At 43.4% G+C, this 18,229-nt stretch overlaps 1 protein-coding gene across 1 annotated transcript in view; it reads right to left on the bottom strand.

Moving 5' to 3' along the window:
- LAMC1 (laminin subunit gamma 1) overlaps positions 1 to 18,229 on the bottom strand; it is a 67,487-nt gene that overhangs the window by 24,436 nt on the left and 24,822 nt on the right. The window lies entirely within an intron of this gene.

Below are 18,229 nucleotides of genomic sequence, written 5' to 3'. Positions count from 1 at the left end.
AACCAAAGACAAGGTGAAGGAACGGTGAAAGCAGACTGAGGACAGGCTGAATAGAGACCTACAGGCTTCTGTGCAACCAAACACATTTCAGAAGCTGCAATTCTCTTCCACATACATCCCTAACAGATGACAGACTACATGAGACCCATGAGTAGTTTGTGCGTACTTAAGCTAGGCCCAAGTTAATAATGACACTTGATGATATTTCTCCCAAATATATGCATGGGAGAAACAGTATTAACCAGAGAGGAGTAAGTCACACTGGCTTGTACCTCTGCTTCCTCCCTACATAGACAATACCTTAATCTCTTTTTACAGCTCATAAAGCACTTCCTCCAGCATTGAACCTACCAACTACAGCCCTCTTCTACTCATTCCCTGGGAAAAACAAAATGAGGTTTAAGTTTCCCACATCACCTGACTAAAGTCACCAAGGCATTTTTCAGATCAGAGTGCAATGATTTCCAAGCTACCCATGTTCTCCATTCCTAGAAAAATGAAAGAAAATCCACCTCCTTGCCCTCTGTTCCCCTCCTAACTGGTCTGTGGCAATCAGCACATCATCCTCTCTCACGATTCTTCTCCAGAAACTTGAGCATCTATCCCCAGGAACATAAACCAGCTGCCCAGGGGAGTCACATCCCTGAGAGAACCCATTAGGAGAAAAGGACCACAACACTCTTCAGCCACCTTCGTCTGTTATCCACACTGGCCAAGGGTTCCCAGGAGGAGCTACAGCTGTGTACCAGCTGTTCTTGCTCCACTTCAGCAAGCAGACTGTGTACAATTAGGACATCCTGGAGCATGTAGGGAGCTTGCTAAAACAACGTTGAGTTTGTTTGGAATAAAACCTCGGGTGTTTAGTCCCTGCCATGCTCTTTTATGCTTCCACCACTTCCAAGAAAAACAGTGCTCTAAGCAGAACTTGCAGCCATCACTGGTTCTTTTGCTGATCAAAAAAAAAAAAAAAAAGCTACTAGAAGAGTTTCAGCTGATTGAGAAACAGGTTTTTTCAACCTGCAAAAGTCACACAGATTTAACCTCAACTCGTAAAATGAATGAACTGTACCATGTTAAATTTTAACATAAGGCTTGGCACTTGCTGAAGTGTTCACCTCCTTCACACGTGAGAGCAGAGCAGAGGCACCATGGACCAAGAACAGAGTGTCCTCAAAGAGCACACGCACAACCCGACAGCCATGAATTAGGTCACGAACCACGGAGCTGCCCTGCAGGCCCCCAGTGATTAGGCCAGGGGCCAGCCTGCATTAGCAAGTCACACCCAAAGCCTGTATGGCACAAGGGAGGAGCCAAAGGAGCAGGAGAAGCACAGCAAAGGGTCCAGAAACCAGGACACCTAAGAAAAATAAAGTAAAAGTCAAGATATACAGCACCTGAAAAATTACGTCCCTCGATGTGTTAGTTTGGCACAGCCTGGTTTTTGGCAGCAAGGGGGCCCACAGGGGTAGCTCCTGTGAGAAGCTGCTAGAAGCTTCCACCATGTCCAAGAGAGAGCCAATCTCTGATGGCTCTGGAGATGGACATGCTGGTGGCCCAGTTAGAGAGGTTGGTAACGTCTTTGTGATGACATATTGAAGAAGAAAATCAGAACAGCACCAACACAGTTTTTTCCCAGGGCTGGCAAAGCACCGTTGCTGGGGGCCAGCCCTGGCGTGGCCCGTGGCAATGCACCACAGCCAACGCCGTCTCGGGGCAGCCCACACGAGCCCTGCCTGCCTGGCCACCCCCAGCCAGCCGTGCTGCAGGCAGGAGGGCAGGGGTGGCAGCTGCTCCTCCCGGTGACAGAGAGGCCTTAAACAGAGCCACAGCAGCCACCACTGCCTGCACAATGGCAATGGGGCTGCATGGTCAGCAGTGAAAACACGGCGAGCAACTCCCTGGCAAGATCTAGACAAGATCAACCTAGACAAGATCAACTTCTTGGCACTGTGGGATCTTACAACAATCTTTGAATCACTGGAACTTGTTGACAATGGTACCTACAAGCAGCAGTTTTTCTTCTACTCAGAGAAGAGGAGGAAGTGAGGACATGTGAGGGAAAACAACACGGTGACACCAAGATCAGTGGGAAATAAATAGGGGAGAAGGTGCTTCAAGCATCAGAGCTGAGACTCCTCTGCAGGCCATGGTGAGGACCGTGGTGAAACAAACTGTCCCCTTGGAATGCCTGAAGTCCACAGGGGATGCAGAGATCCACTTGCAGCGAATGGGAAAAGTGATGGCAGGGAAAGTTGGGATCTAGCAGGAGATCGACTAGAGAAAGAGAGGGCCTTTGCTTCCAGAGACAGAGAGAAAAAGCCCTTGATTCCAAACTAGAGCAGACTATCCTTAAAAAACTGCACCCTGTGGACAAATGACCCATTGCCACAACAGCTTTGGGACAACTATTTGCCCATGGGAGGGACCCCACGGCATAGCAAAGACTCCTCTCCCTGAGTGAAAACAAAAAGATCTCAAATGATGAACTGACTAAAACACCCATGCCCTGTCTTCCTGCACTGTTGGTAGGAAAGAAGGAGGGTCTGGGGGAAAACAGGTGCTTTAAAGGCTTCTTTTATCTCTCATCATCCTCCTCTCACTCTGTTAATAATAAATTTACTTTTTAACTTTTTTGTAACTATTGCCCTTAAAGTGTTTTCTCCCAGTCCTTATCTCAACTCATGATCCCTTTGTTAATTTTTTCTCCTCTCCTCTGCTCAGCTGTAACAAAAGTAACTGAACTTTGTGGATATCTGGCATTTGGCCAGTATCAAACCATGACACCCAAGAATAGAAAAAGACCAATCTGGTGTTTAAACTACCCACCAAATAGTATTGTCTGTGTGTGACATGCAGGACAGCTGGGACATTATACAGATACAAGCCCGCTGATACTTCCTACAAAATACCTTTTCCTATTTATATCACGTGTGCATGGATCATGGATGACCTAAGCACAAGACTGGAAGCCAGACATTCACAGTCATGGCTCTTGCTATGTAAGTAGCACCTTACTGTTGGTTTGAGGTTGATTATTTAATAAGATGTTCTTACACACAGAAGACAAGTGAGAAGCAAGCACCACCATTAATGCCAAACTGCTTTCTTCCAAAGGATCAACACTCAGTACTACTTAGCTTAGGCATTCCCTCCTCTTCCTGCCCAGTACAAGAGATGAATCTTGTTCCTGTGTACTTTGAGTGTTTTTCTCATGAACTGCAATAAAGGTAAGAAGCAGGCATCCTGTGTACAAATCAGACCCTCCCAACTTTCCTGTTTCTCTTACTACATGGGCTCTTCTCTTTGCCACACTGAAGGTAAAATATTGAGGCAGGAACAAAGTGCACATGCAGGAACTCATGACAGACACAAGACAATAGGCTGGAGACACACAAAGATCTTTTTCAGGTCCATGGTAAACAAACTCAGGATACATTTCACACCTTTTCCAGGTAAAAGGCAAGGGGTCCAGGAAGCAAATACTTCCTCCTTCTTCTGCAGGAATACCCCAATGTGCTGACCTGCAACTTGGCAGCCTATCCCAGAACTTCACCAACATCTTGGATGGAGAGCAACTAAAAACCACAACTACTATCATAGTTTCATCACTAGTAAAAGTGTCATCAGCTTAATGAGAGAGCACACATGGTAAGATAAAGCAAAATATAATGCTGAAAGTCAGCCCTGGTGGGATTTCTTTGGGCAACTTTGATGACAAGTGAAAATAGGAAAACATCAGGCAAGAGCAGCCATTCCTTAAGTCAAGAGGGGATAAAAAATAAGCCAGAGACAACAATGAAAGTCACTTCATCAAACAATGTCAGCTGAATTGTCAGGAATACCCTGCTCTTTTGAATTGGGGTGGTTAGTTTTCTACTAGTACTGCATTCCTCTGGTGTGAGGCAAAACCCCTGGTGTTCAGGCTTCATCAAGATGGGGAGGAAATGCTTCAAAAGAATCCTGGGAATGATGAGGGGGCTGAGCATGTGCTTTCACTCACACACACAGCTTTCTGCCCTAGATGAAAGGCTGGGTCACAGGCTGCTTGCCCCAGAAAATAACTACTTTTTTCAATCTCCACTATAACTGAATTATGATCCCTGTTTCCTGACAAGGTCTCCTACTGCTCCTTGTGAAAGCCCCAGCTCAGCTAAAGGCACAGCACATGCCAACTGCACCCTGGGCAGCGTGAAAACATTATCCCTGAGAACCCCTTCTGCTAAATGGCAAGGACCCTCCCTTTCTCATCTCCAGTTTTATGTGGCAGGCCAAGAAAATGCATTCAAACCCCTCCCAGCTGAGCAACCGACATGAAAAAGGCATTTATGGCAGCTGGCAGTGTAACTCCTTGAGCAGTGCAGTTAATGGCATTAAAGAGGAATGCAGTTAATGCACAGAGACTGGCTGTGCAGTGCCTTGCTGGGTAAATACTGCTGGAACAATGGAGTTTACCCAAGACCAGCTGACACAGTGTGGAAATGTGTTTCCCTACTGTTCACACTGAACATAAATACTGTGCTTAACAGCCTGGCAGTTCTTTGAGGCTGCAGAGACTTTTTCTAGCAAAGATAAGCAGCCCAGGTTGCTTTCATGTCTTGCCAGGCTGAATAAACATATACAGATATTACGCTAAGAAATGGTGACAGCAATAACCAGGTGAAAGGCACTTTTAAACATTATGTTCAGAAGACAAAAAGACATTGTTCTCCTCTTCCTAGAAGCCAGTCCTGACTTGGAGCTCAGCCTGGCTTAGAACTGTCTGACAATGTCAACTGTCAGGTAGCATCTCCCCGTGTGTATTGAGAAGTGACAGATCTGTTTTGCAGGAAGAACTCCAGATGCTGGAATCAGTGACCATGAGCTTAGTGCTTCACAAGTACAACCTGATGTGTGTTTAAAGCATCCAGAGCTCAAAATCATGAGCCACACATTTTAAAAATGCATCTTTTCTGAGGCATGGAGCTGTTCACCAGCAAGTGATGTGACATGATAACCAGCTCCCTCTGACAATTCAGGATGACAAAAAAAAAACACTTTAATCTTTTTCTCTACTATAAGCAAGCACACATACAAGCTTTCAAGACAATATTGCAATTACAGATTCAAAGGAATGAACAAGTCCTGTGCCCAGAGAGGCAGCAGAAAATGTTCAGCATTGTTTCATTCAGGGGACACTGCCCCGAACAACCTGCTCACACTGCTGGGCTTGGGCAGCTGTCATCAGCAATTACAGCCCTCCCTCAGCTGGGTCATCGCCAAATTCAGTATCCCAAGGTCCACCAGGAAATGTGCCACACTAAAACCCATATAAGCCAATGCCATTTAGATCTTCAGAAACTCCTCCCTTTTCCCTGAAGTTAGGAATTCGTTCTACACACAAAAGACCTCCTTGTATTCAGGCCCCTCAGAACGGATGGATAATTTACACCAGGAAAACTGTCCCGCCAGCTGGCACGATGACTACAAGTGTTGAATTGTGAGCAGATGCCTGGGTGAGATAAGCCCAGAGGACACTCAGCCTCCTTCATTATCGGTCCACTTGAGTGCCCTGCACATGGGACTGGCACATGGAAAGAATCGATGCTACCTCTCCTGCATACAAAGCCACTGAGCTTTGCTGGGGAAAAAATAATCCACCTGAGAAGACTGCATTGGGCAGACTACACTTTGCAGATTTGTTTTCTAAAAAATCCACTGGGCAGTAATGAAATGGTTAAACTTTACTGTTTCTCTTTTGGTTGGCTCCTGTTTCAAGGCAGCTTTTCTCACACAGATACTTGCTGACAACCTATGTCTTAGTAAAGGTTAAAATAATTGAAAACAAACCCAGTAACAAATAGAGCCTACTTAGTACTTTTTGACTGGATTTCATTTCCATTTTGCAGTGAAGGGCAGAGAGCAATCAAATATAATTGGCATTTCTTTATGTCTTTTTCTTTGAACCTCTTTCCCCATCATTCCCAGGAAGATATGCCAGCTTTCCCAGCTACTAGACCAAAATGTGCTCCATCTCACTCTTATTCCTGCCTCAGCTCTGCCCTTCTTGAACCATCATCTCTCCTAGCACTCAACACAATGCTGGACCAGCCATGAGCAAAACAGACTGGCTCCAATTCTCCCAGACACACAGATCCCAGAACCTGACACAAGCAGTGTGTTCCCTGCAGGGGACAGAAACCTGGATGTCAGCAGACAGAGGCCAGCAAGTTCACAAGGTCTTCTTCAAGAGCAATTCCTGCATCTTGAGCCAACTGGCCACTCCAAATTCTCAGCTATCTCAGTATTTTGTTCAGCCTCTCATGCTAGCAACCCTGCCAGAGCCTTCCCTCCTGATCACAGGGGCAGCAAATGACAGGGCAGTATTTAAGGAGAATGAGTTGTCCCATCTAATGGGAATGGGATAGGATTTTTCAGCATGCGGATGGGTAACAAGAGCAGGACAGTTTATAAGGAGGGGAGGAGAGTGAGAAACACTTGGAGACACTTGTTCTTTCAGAATAAAGTACTTTCATTAAACAACAACAGCCTGCAAGACACATAAGTGTTGAATTATATCGCTTGCATCGCATGTACATGAAAAAAACACACTTATGAACCAAAATCAAGAAAATTTTTAAGTTCTAGAGCAAGTGTCCTTTTACAACTACAGCCTAGCTTTCTGAGAAAATTTGTAGGGGAGAAGGAAGATAAGAGCATTGGAACTGCCCAAGCAAATGGAATATCCAGCATTTGAAAAAGGAAAGTAAAGGATTTCCACTTTCTGAGGAATTCGACTAGGGAAATAACTCCATGCAGAAGCACAGACAACAGTTCTCACATTCTGAGCTGTGGCCTTTACAGGAACACAAACTAGTAATAATAAATCTGAGGTTTATTTTCTTGTCCTCACCTGAAGAGCCTCAAGATTTATGAGCATATATCATGAAGAAAGGCCTGAAGGATTTTAACAGTCTTAAACCATGCCCTACCAAACCAAAGATTCTGGCATGTGGAGCTCCACAGACGGGTGCTGGGGTTTTAAAAAAGCCTGACAGAGACACAAACATGGATTGTTTTTTCTGGGAGCCCGTTCTAAGATGGGGACAGAGGAAGGAAATGTGTTTGGGACACTGGGGGAATGAGCACAGCCTGGAGCATGCTGGAATGAAGGCAAACTCCCACCACCCCATTAGATCATGCATTCTTCCAGCGCTCCCAAACAAAGGCACCATTGACTCCTGTGCGTGGGCGGCTCTGGACAGCAAAAGGCTGCCCAGTAAATTATTGCATGATAATCCAACATTGATAGGTCATTGAGGCTGCTTGTTTTAGTCATGTATCCAAAGGGGGGAGGCTTATTTCCCCCTGCTCTGGGCTGAAGGCAGCCTTGCGAAAAATGCATTTTTTTATTTGATCACTTTTAAGTCAGTGTAAAAGTCAGAAAACCTTATCTATTAATTCAGTACAGCTTGATGCCTTATTTGCACAGCTTTGATGCAAAGATGTTAAGTCCATTTCCCAAAACAGCCAGCTGTGTTTATTCACTGGGGACTGGGAAGATCGCATGTCCAACACAAAAATCCTAGCTGCACAGGAAGCCTCAAAGTCCTTTTTCAGCACAAATGATAAAAGCTCGTTTTAAAAAGGCCCTTTATGCTTGGCAAGCACAGCAGATCACAGATGATCAAGGATGCCATGGGCCATTTTATGGAGGGCTCCATCTCTTCCACGTGTCAGGACTGCAAAGCCACCTCCTGCAACCAGTATCTGAACCAAAACAAGCTGGGTTGGTGTTACTGGGCGTTGGGATCCTTGGAAAGTTCATTTACTTGTATCAAAGGTCCAGAAGCTCCTCCACAACCCATACACAATAGGGATGGGTGAAAACAGGTCACTCCCACAACTGAAGGAACACAGGAAAGTGGGAGTTTACTCTCACAAAACAGGAGTTTTACCCAAGAAAAGAAGAAAAAAAAACCCCAGAAAAATTTATGTACGCAGAAAAGACAAAACTCGTCTTTTGCTTTTATTCTTGGCAGAAGAATGCAGTTATTACCTTCCTTTCATTACTGACAGTCCAATGACAACACCAACAGTGCATGCAGCAATAACAGCCCTTGAAAACTGACAATTCCCACCCATTCCATGAAACTGTGGGACCTTGGTGACCAAGCAAGATTACATTTTCTAAAGAGTTTTTCTCATGTTGGAGATACAACTACCATCCAGTAAAATCTGAAGAAAACAACTGCCAATACCACAGCCCCACAAAGACCAGAGCTGGTGGCAGCAGCAGGCCACAGAAGATGCACCAAAAGCTTTCCACTGAACTGGCCACTTTCCATCCTTGATCCTCAGCAACAAGGAAAAGAATCTCTCATGAATGTGTCTTGTGTAAGACCACACCTCCACAGGAATCACAAGAAAGCAACAAGTCTTACCCACTTTCAAGTCATTCTCATAGTTTTCAACTTACAGCGCAAATAATTTCAATAATTTCCCTTCAGAAATTTTAATTTGACAGTAGGAGGTGTTGGAGGAGTATTCCTGATGTTCAGCTCCAACTGCACCTTTTCACAGGTGGAGATGTGGGGGTGGAAGAATAGCTGAGAAGAAAGAGACTAAAAACTACTTTCAAACTCCAAAAGTTTAAATAGCTAAAGAAAACTGAGGCCACAACTTATTTAAATAAGGTATTTAGCCAATTGGCAAAAACACGATTTCCTGTAAAAAGAAAAAAGTCTATTAGATTATAGTGCAGTACCTTGCAAGAAATGTAGTATCAGATAATGTGGTGAGAATTGTGAAACCATTTCTTTAAAGGACAACTAGATTTTACTGGCTTCTGAGGGGGAAAAAAAAAGGGGAAAAAAAAAGCATTTTGTGAATGTTGTTAGTGCAGGAATGTCAGCAGGTTTTCCTGAGCCTGTTTTCCTTCTGCATGCCCTCCCAGGAGCCTCACCCTTCTGCAGCTCAATGTCCTCCCCCTGCTCTTTCAACCAGCACACCTAAAGTCAAAGCATGTGATGCTTCAGTCTCAGAAGTTCAACAAACCCAGATGATCAGAGCCAAAGGTGTCCTGACCAAAGGCAGAATGAAAATTATTCTGTATGGTGCCCATATGTGCAGGTGAGGTGCCCCTGCTCCAGGCCCAGCCCTCCTGAAGGTGGGCACACCAGCTCCCACTGGAGCACTGCTGCTCCACCCAGTTCAATGGCTCTGTCACTTATGATAATCAGCCACTAATTTCTATTAAATAACATTTTGAAGCCTTTTCCCCTGTCAAAAGGCAGCACTTTACCCACTCACCCCTGACCCACATGTGCTCACAGCCTGCAACAGCTAACACCTGGCTTTGCTCCTATCTGAATTAGATATCAAAAGCACACAGCTCGTATTGTTGAGCTTAATTAAGAACAAATTAAGTGATATGTCTGTATACAATGAGTGCTCTAAGCAGCAGCAAGTTCAGCAGCTCTGGGAGTAACATGACCCTCCAGACTGACTCACGCACTGCTGGCTGTACAGCCATGGAGTGGCCAGAAATGTTCTTCACACAGAATGTTGAATTCTTTGGAATTTTGAAGTTTTACTCTCCCTTCAGCCTTTCCAACTCCCACTCACCAGCCCCGGATTTTTTTCAGACACAGGCCATAATTAACAGCACTGTTATTTGGGAATAATACTGTGGCTGTGAGCATCCATCACCTGGCCTGATACAGAATCAACAGCTTTCTTTTCTCAAGTATTTAAGTTTTGCCCTCTTCAGTAAACATTTAAGAAAACTGACTTTGAGCACATTTGAATCATGCTGTTTAACGCTGCAGTTTGTGTATCTCCTGCCTCTCCATCTTCCCCTCCTCCCAAGAGACTCCAGCAATGGATTTTAAGCAGCAGTTGACCTGCCTTCATGTTAACTTTTAATGCATTTTCAGTCAATTACAGGCTTATGCACAAGCTACCATTATTTATGAAACACAAATTGCAGCAATATCCATAGAGCCCATTTTCAACCACCCACACACAATGGTTTTATTTCTCAGCCTATTAAGCTGCAGAAGAAATTGGGATAAACAGACTTGACAAAACCATTGCTGGAGCGAGGTCATTTCCAAAACAAAGCTTGCCACTGAGTTATGTTTCAAATATGTTTTGGGAATTTATAAGCAAAGCTCTTCCAAATTTATACTGAAGCAGAGAAGGAACTGCACTCCAGTTCCTGATTCCCACGTAACAGCCAGAATATGCCTTCAACTTTGCCTCTGGAGAATAATTTGTACACACTGTCAGTGCTTGTGGAAGTCACAACACACAAGTGTGTGAGTTCATGTTCACCCACACATCCCATCTGGAGACACATGAAGGACAAAGTACTACTTAATGCAGTGGCTATTTCTGAGAAAAGAGTTTAGCCAAAAAACACAAGTACTCAAGAAGGCAGCACGGCTTAGCATGAAGGGACAGAAGCAATTCTGTAAGATTATTTTGGAATATCATGAACAAAGAGAATAAAATTGGGTGCTTCCCTGCTGACCCTTCAAAGGTAATGCTAAGTCCAGACTTCTTGATACATCCAGCTGCAAGATCTGCAGCTCTTGATTTAACTGACAGATTAGAAGAGATCAAGATCTGCTTCACATCAGGCTCCAAAACACCTCAAGGTATCCACACCAGACCTTGATTTGGAAAGCTACCTATAGATCAAAATTCCTTCTACAGGCTAAAGGCTGCCCATCCAGGAACAGAGAAACTGTGAAAAAGAAAAAGAATGGGTAGATGAACAGCCTTTCCTTACTGTTTTGTACGAGGGAGATTTCCAGATGGAGATATTACTTTGCTGCTTGTAAAGGACGGATTGAGAAGAGACCAACAGAGTTGCTGAAGTTGGACCAAACACTGCCTGGGATACTGCTGAGACAGTGTAACATCAAATGAGTTTCCTGGAAAAAGTGCTTTCCTACATCAACCCCAGCAGATACAAGAAAATGAAACATTAATGCATTTAAAGACCTTCTGCAGGAACTTCTAATTTTCTGAGCTTGTGTGGTGGTGTTGAAACTTGGGCCCATACAGCATGGTAGGAAGCTGAATGTTAGCGCCTGGTTCCCAGCGGCAGGAATGCAACGCGACCCTGGGAATTCCAGATGTGCAATTAATTCACCTTGTTAGCAGCAGAGCAGCGAGGCAGCTGTGCTGCCAAGAACAGGCTGAGCAGCCTGGTGGGAGCTATGCAGAGAAATGCATTTCATGCCCAGATGGTTCAGAGCCTCCCAACAAACACTGAGGACCATTGTGCACAGGGGAGGACAGACTCCACATCCCTGAGCACGTGCCACAGCTTGATGGACCACACCACGCCCTCCCCAGTCCTGCACACGTTCTTCAAGCAGAACATCAGGCAGGGATTTCTGTAGCACTGCACTGCCCAAAACAGGGCCATTGCACAGAAAGTGAGTTTAACCATCTGCACCGAATGCCAAGTGGTGAGATTTTCTTCAGGCACACTACACTGCTGTGAAGCCAAAGGAACTTCACCAGAGGAAGATATTTTTCTCAGGAGAAAAACTTTAAAATTCATTTTCTTATTACTACTGCTAAGAACATTAATTTAAAAGAATGCTGAATCCCTAGGTGATGGAAAAGCTTTATTTGAAGTTAGATGACAACTCTCATAACTTAGTAATGTAAAATATCATGCATTAAAACTTTGTTTTAATGTAATTTTGAAAAGTAATTTGTTGCCCATCAGTAGAAGCCCACAAAATAGGGCTAAATCAAATTCTTCTTCGCTCTCCTTTCAGGGTCCTTAGTTTGCATGCTGACACTTTTGACAGTATTTTTTAGGGAAAGAAACGGACACTTAGTCCCATCTGGAAAGCCTCTGCCTTTGTGAACTATTAAACAACACACTGCTCTCAAGGCTTTGTTTTCACTAAATTCTTAAATTTAGTGGTAAGTCAAACCCAGACCAACCTACTTATGGTCCTTCAATCTACAGGCACCCCAAGAAAGATGAAGAGCATCACATTCTTCAAATTACTGCTGAGGCTCAGCAATGAGGGTTTAGCTTTTCCAAAAGCTCAGCCTTCCAAGGCTCCACAGTATTCCATGTTTCTGTTCCTCTTTACCTGCCTAGACAGGTACCTCACTCAGGAGTCACAGAAAGCTACTACCACACAACCCCAAATGTTAACCTTCACAGTATCACTTCAAAAAAAGATGTGTAGAACAGTGCAACAGAAATGGAGGAAAATCCAAAAGATATCTAACAGCGTCAATTCTAGAGGTTTGCTTCCTTGATGGTCTGATCAGGTAATTATTTTTTAAAGTTGACCACTTCCCAGTAAACTTCTGATTTCAACTGAGTATCAGTCCTTATCGTCAAAGCAATTAATAGGGCAAAATTTGCATTCATACGCAAAAAACCCTAAGAGCTAATTTTTAAACCCTTAAGAGCAGCACACATCAGCCATAGTAGAGAGCTGTCTTCTTTTGGCACAATGCATTTCATGTTGGGTCTCTACTTCAATGACATAAAATGTAGAGCCTAAACAGGAGATTCATCAGTTGCAAGGGCCTCTGAAAGGAAAAAATGAGTCAAACCCAGGGTCTGTTCATGTAAAGGCAATGCTGTGAATGCAGTGGACCAGTGGTGAAAGGATCTTGGTTCACCACAAACACATGCAACAATTACTCTTCCTTCTACCCTCAAACTTCTCCTTATAGAACTCCACACTAAATTAATAGTGAAAAGCCTTGCTTTACTTCAGTTTGAAAAGAAGACTTGCTAGAGATTAAGATCCTATGAAGGACTCCTGAAATGCAGAAAGGCAGCAGATGGACACAAGACAAGCAGAAGAAATACTAATGACTGCCAAGATCTAACTCCTGAAATGCAAGGCAGCAGATGGACACAAGACAAGCAGAAGAAATACTGACTGCCAAGATCCAAGTGGGTAAAGCAAGACATTTGCAACCACTCACCCAAAATAATACTGAACTCCCAGTTTTGGTAAAACAGGAGGAAAAGCAAGACATTTGCAACCACTCACCCAAAATAACATTGAACTGCCAGTTTTGGTAAAACAGAAGGAGTGGGGTGAGAAGGAGTCCTGGGAGCAGAGGAATTAATAACACAGGGCTTCTTATCTGTCAGCTTCTTGGTTGAGTTTTAGGAGAGAAATCTTGCATCTTTTCAACTCCACAACAAGAATATCTTCAGAGTCACATCCGACTGCTGTCAGCTTCTTGGTTGAGTTTTAGGAGAGAAATCTTGCATCTTTTCAACTCCACAAGAATATCTTCAGAGTCACATCTGACTGCAGAATCCAAAAGCTGTGAGAGATGATGTTTGAATCCCAGCTCCCTCTTTGGCTGAATTTTTCCCTAACTCTAAAAATAACTGTCATTATTGTGGAGAGCTTCTTCCTTCTACCCATTCAAGCAGAAGAGCAAAGGATTCAGAAACTATGCAAGACATGACAGGGCACAGACCAAATTCTTAGGTGAGTGTTACTTCCATAGGGCAATGCATTCCAGCAAGAGGAACACAGCTGTTTGCAGAGAGTCAGCTAACAGCCATGCCTGCCTGAGTCACTGCAAATAACTCCATAAGCCTCTCAGGGGCACTGTCAGGAAAAAAGCTTTAACATACAAAGTTATGCAGCAATGTCAGATAGAGCAGCCTCCCTCTGGATGAGTAAACGGACACTGATAACCTTCTTGGATGTCTCACTCCTCCAAAGACTTGGAGAGCAGCTTTACTGAATGGATTTGTTACCAGTTTCCAAAAAAGAAGGCTTCAAGTACTTCAAATGCATGGACAAGTTGTATGCTCAGATTTCCCTCCACCAAGGTGTGATGACCCTATATTTGCTGTAGATTATTTGTATTACTACTAAAAAAAGCAAAACAAAACAAAAAAAAGTATTTTACCTCAAAAAGCCTTTTCACAAAATAAATATTCTCTTTTACAAGTCAGGAAAAAAAAGTAATTTTTATGCTCACTCAACATTTCCACTACCAGCACACAGTACTACCCAATACTTGCTGAATTTTCTTAACATACACACAAGAAGACTCAAGTATAGTCTACTTTAACTTCAGGTCTCCCTACACAAGCCAATGCAAAGAAAAGCACTGCTATTAAAAGAAAAAAGAAGCTCTGGGCCCATAATCAGATACACTAGATTTCACATAAATAACAAGAAGAAAGCCTTATATCAATACCAGCAATGATTTAATCACTTCCAGATCACACTGTTTTACTTTTACAAGAAATTATTTGAACTTTTATTGCAATTGCTTTTGGCAATCTAAGGATAGCAGAAAAAAGTTAATTTTCAGTCCACTAAAACCAAGCAATTAACATTTCTTTCAACAAGAGCATAGAGAGATCCAGATCTGCACTGCTGATTTCTGAAGGACAGTGATGATGGTGGAGATGAAGGACAAGAAGAAGTTGATAGTGTTGACAATTTAGCAGGGGGCATTTTCCTGGAATAGCTGATTTTGCTGAGGATAAGGGAACAGCTTTCCATATACTTCACAGAGCAGTATCACTCTGGTAAAATACTGCTAGACTAAGCAGAGCTTACTCTGGAAAACAAGGGAAGAGACCTTCAGGGAGTTTTAGGATGCATTCATGCTTAACCTCCTACCTCTCACTTCAGCTCCAAGAGTGGAAATTATCTAGACCCCTAAGTACTGAAGATATGTAAATATGAGTGGGGGGAAAACTATCATAAAAAACCCAAGAAATATGGAAGTCTGAGAGAGTGCAGCTAGAAATTTGTACACGAAGTATTTTTCATCCATGTCAAGGTCACTGATAAAGAAATATGTTACTATGCTGATTACACACTGCTTCATTTCCTCCTGTATAACTGAGCTGGTCACCTAACCAGGTCTGTTTACTTTTCATGCTGTGTTCTCTTGCAGAAAGACAAGGCAGCTGGACAGATTGGCTTCTTAAGTACATTTCAATCTCCCAGGAACATTAAGTACACAAATTATTCACTGCTTCATTAACCAAGTGACTAGATACTAACAGCTTGCAAATTTAAACCACATTGCCCAACATAAGCATATCCTCCTCCAGACTTGCTGGTTGAAAAGTAATCTATGCTCCCCCCGCTCAGTCTCCCACAGCTCCTGAGAAAACACAGCCAGGCTGTTCCCAGCCTTTTCACGAACACACCAATAAGCTCTGGAAGTAAGATGAACTTCAGCAGATAAATCTGTGAGCATGAAGATGCAGAGGAAAATCATTGTGCTGTCTAGCTGCAGTCATATATTACAGTGCAATTCAGAAAATAATTGTAATTGTTGGGTTTTTGTAATTAGCTCTTCTCAAGATTCAACTCCTTCTCTCCAAAACACACTGAGCTTCCAAGGTCACTCTGACACAGACACTTTTACAACTGAAAAAGGTGGATTTGCTAAGCAAAGTTTTCCTAAATATTTCTACCTCTATAGCAAACAAATATGAAGCTGTGCCAATTCTATTTGCACAGGATAGTTTCCACATAGTGTTTAAATTAGCATTAAACTAAAAAAAAAATACCAGTAAATCCTGGTTATAAGATCTCTGATCTTGTTCTCCAGGACTGGGTGGATGCTGAGTTCCAACACAGAGAGGAAACTCACAGCTCCCCCTTTTCTCACACTGCTATTAAATCCTTTTATAAGCAACTAATTCACCCAGCTCCCACTTCTGAGTCTAACAATGAAGCGCTCCAACAGCTCTTTGGATAATCCCTCAAGCCTAATATCCGCCACTAGCCACAGATCTTAAAAGTGCACTCAAATGAAACATCATTCAGGAGGGGGAAAAAAAGTACCTTCAAACCTGTGTAAAAGGAAATTATAAACCAGCAAAAGCTTTATAAAGAACTTGCAGGCAAACTGCTCGTTTAATCTTTGGTCTGCTCAGACAAATCACTGCCACTCCTCAAGACAGTCACCGTTCTCCCAAAGGGAAAGCGTTAAAAAATGAGGAAGAAATGAATACAATTCAGGTTTGCAGTGTGGTTCAGAGGCAGAAGCCTCATGTCCTGCATCCATCTGAATCTGCAAGCCCAAGAAGGGCTTCCAAATCCACTCAGACACACCACATCTGCTCCCTTTTGATCACTCACAGTCTGGACAGCCCAATCCAGCACAAACTGTACTAACATTCTTGGTTTTCCTCCTGTTTACCCCTTAAACTTGCAGCTGCAGTGGGAAGTCTCTCCTCCTCACAGCAGCCCCACTGGGCCACAAGCTGCAGAACAGCACGTAGAGTAAATCCAGCATCTCCGCTCCCACGTGTCAGCTCCAAAGCCACAGCTCACCCCACCCCACTGAGCACCAGATGCACAACTTCCCAGCCAAGGGTCCAGAGAGCAGGGCCACATTTGACAGGGCAACTGCCAAGTGCCATGAGCAACAGAGAAATCCCTTGTCCTTCAAATCTGATTAAATGAAAGAGGTGTCACCATAAAGGACATGCCCCATCCCTGTTCTGCACAAGAGAAGCACTTGCTTCTTCCCTTTTCCTCTTGCTTCAGCTTGCAGGCCCTTACCAAACATGCAGGGAGTTGAAGCCAATTCCAGCTACGGATCAGGGACAGGAAAACAGCCAGTGCTGCAGTCAGTGTGCGCCAGACTTGCACATTCCCCACGAGGAGTGGCAGGAAAACCAAGAGAAATTTCTGTCTTTGACCACATGGCCATCTCCTTTGAGAAGTGTTTATAGGGGGTAGTGGTGGTCACTTTTTTACTCCCAAAAACCATCAGCAGGACTTCATATTCATTCAAGCACTTTATGTTAAACATCAGGGCATTATCCAGCAAATCACAGCATCATGCTGCTGGCTTAACAGTTGGAGCACTTCACTGTCTTAAGATGTTCTGCTCCTTTCAGTGAGTTACCATCCACTCCATCCCAATTTCAGAAAAAGGTAGGAAGGAGTTTTGAGACTGTATAGGTACATACAGTCTCTCAGAAAAAATCAGTCCCAAGAGCTTTAACTGATATTCCAAGTGAAGTCAGCAGAGTTTAAATGATCCACAGCAGGGGTCCATGGGCAATAAGGTATTCTGCACCAGGTACTCTGTCAAATGCTACCAGAGCCCCATAACCTCAGAAGTGAGACTCCAGTCATATCCAACACCACTGTGGTATTCCCAAAAGCATCCAAGATGCCACTTCCTATACCAGCTCTTCCATCTCAGGTCTTCCCTTTGCTCTATTTTTTCCCTCCTTTCTTCAACTTTAAGTTTAATCCATGCTGTCAACCCCCTCACTTCCCCAAAAACCTTCTTAAACTCATTCACCAAATCCAACCAGCAGAGAGCTCTTTAGAATTACTGATTCCACACAAAGCTTGTGGAGCTGCCACAGTGGTACTGTGTTAGGAGCCACTGGACATTCCCATTATCACCTGGAAACTACTAAAATTAGAGCTGAGCTACCATTAATCCCACTTACCCTTGGAGTTACACCAAATAATGCACGGCTGAGTGTTTCTCCCAGAGTTAATTCAGATCTCATCAATACAAGTGAATAACTCCAATGTTTCCTTTCCAGCATGCCATACAAAACACATCCATGGGGTATTTTTATCTGCTGAGGTGCTACTGAACAATCTGATCTTGCTCCTTTTATGCTCCTCAGAAACAAAGTAATCAACTTCATTAGCAGTAACTTCAGTAGCTTTATTATCTGAAAATATTACCTCTTCACTTTCTAAAGAGATGAAAAACCACAGATGCCAACAGAGGTTCTAGAGAAACCTATTTCTAACCTCTAATGAGTGACTGCACCAGTTTTTCCCTCCTCACCACAAGCAAAACCTGGAGTGTAAAAGCTTTCCAAGCCTACTCCATGGTCTAGCAAGTAATCTCATAATTGTTTTTTAATCCCAGAACACACCTTAGAAAACTTCTTGGTTTTTTAATTTCACTGAAAAGGGGCAAGTTAAGTTTAGAAGCATCACTGCACTGATCTGCCCTATACTGTACTCCCAGCACAACTCAGCCATGAGTCTCCTCCTTTTCTCTCCTGCTGCTCACCAAAATACCCTCCTGGCTGCAGAGAAGGATTAGGAAGGAACTGGGCTTTTTTTTTTTTTTCTTTCATTCTAAAAATCCTTAAGATCACTGGAGCAACAACTTTGAGGTGCTACTACTGCTGTCCCAGGATGGATAACTGTGCCCAAAACCTGTTAACCTCATTAGGACAGTGACTGCCCTCCCTTGGTAACAC

This window comes from Onychostruthus taczanowskii, unplaced genomic scaffold (genome assembly GCF_017590055.1).
Source record: "Onychostruthus taczanowskii isolate IOZ18803 unplaced genomic scaffold, ASM1759005v1 scaffold65, whole genome shotgun sequence".
NCBI lineage: Eukaryota > Metazoa > Chordata > Aves > Passeriformes > Passeridae > Onychostruthus > Onychostruthus taczanowskii.
Note: the sequence above shows the minus strand (reverse complement) of the source record. Positions and strands in the feature narration are given on the sequence as shown.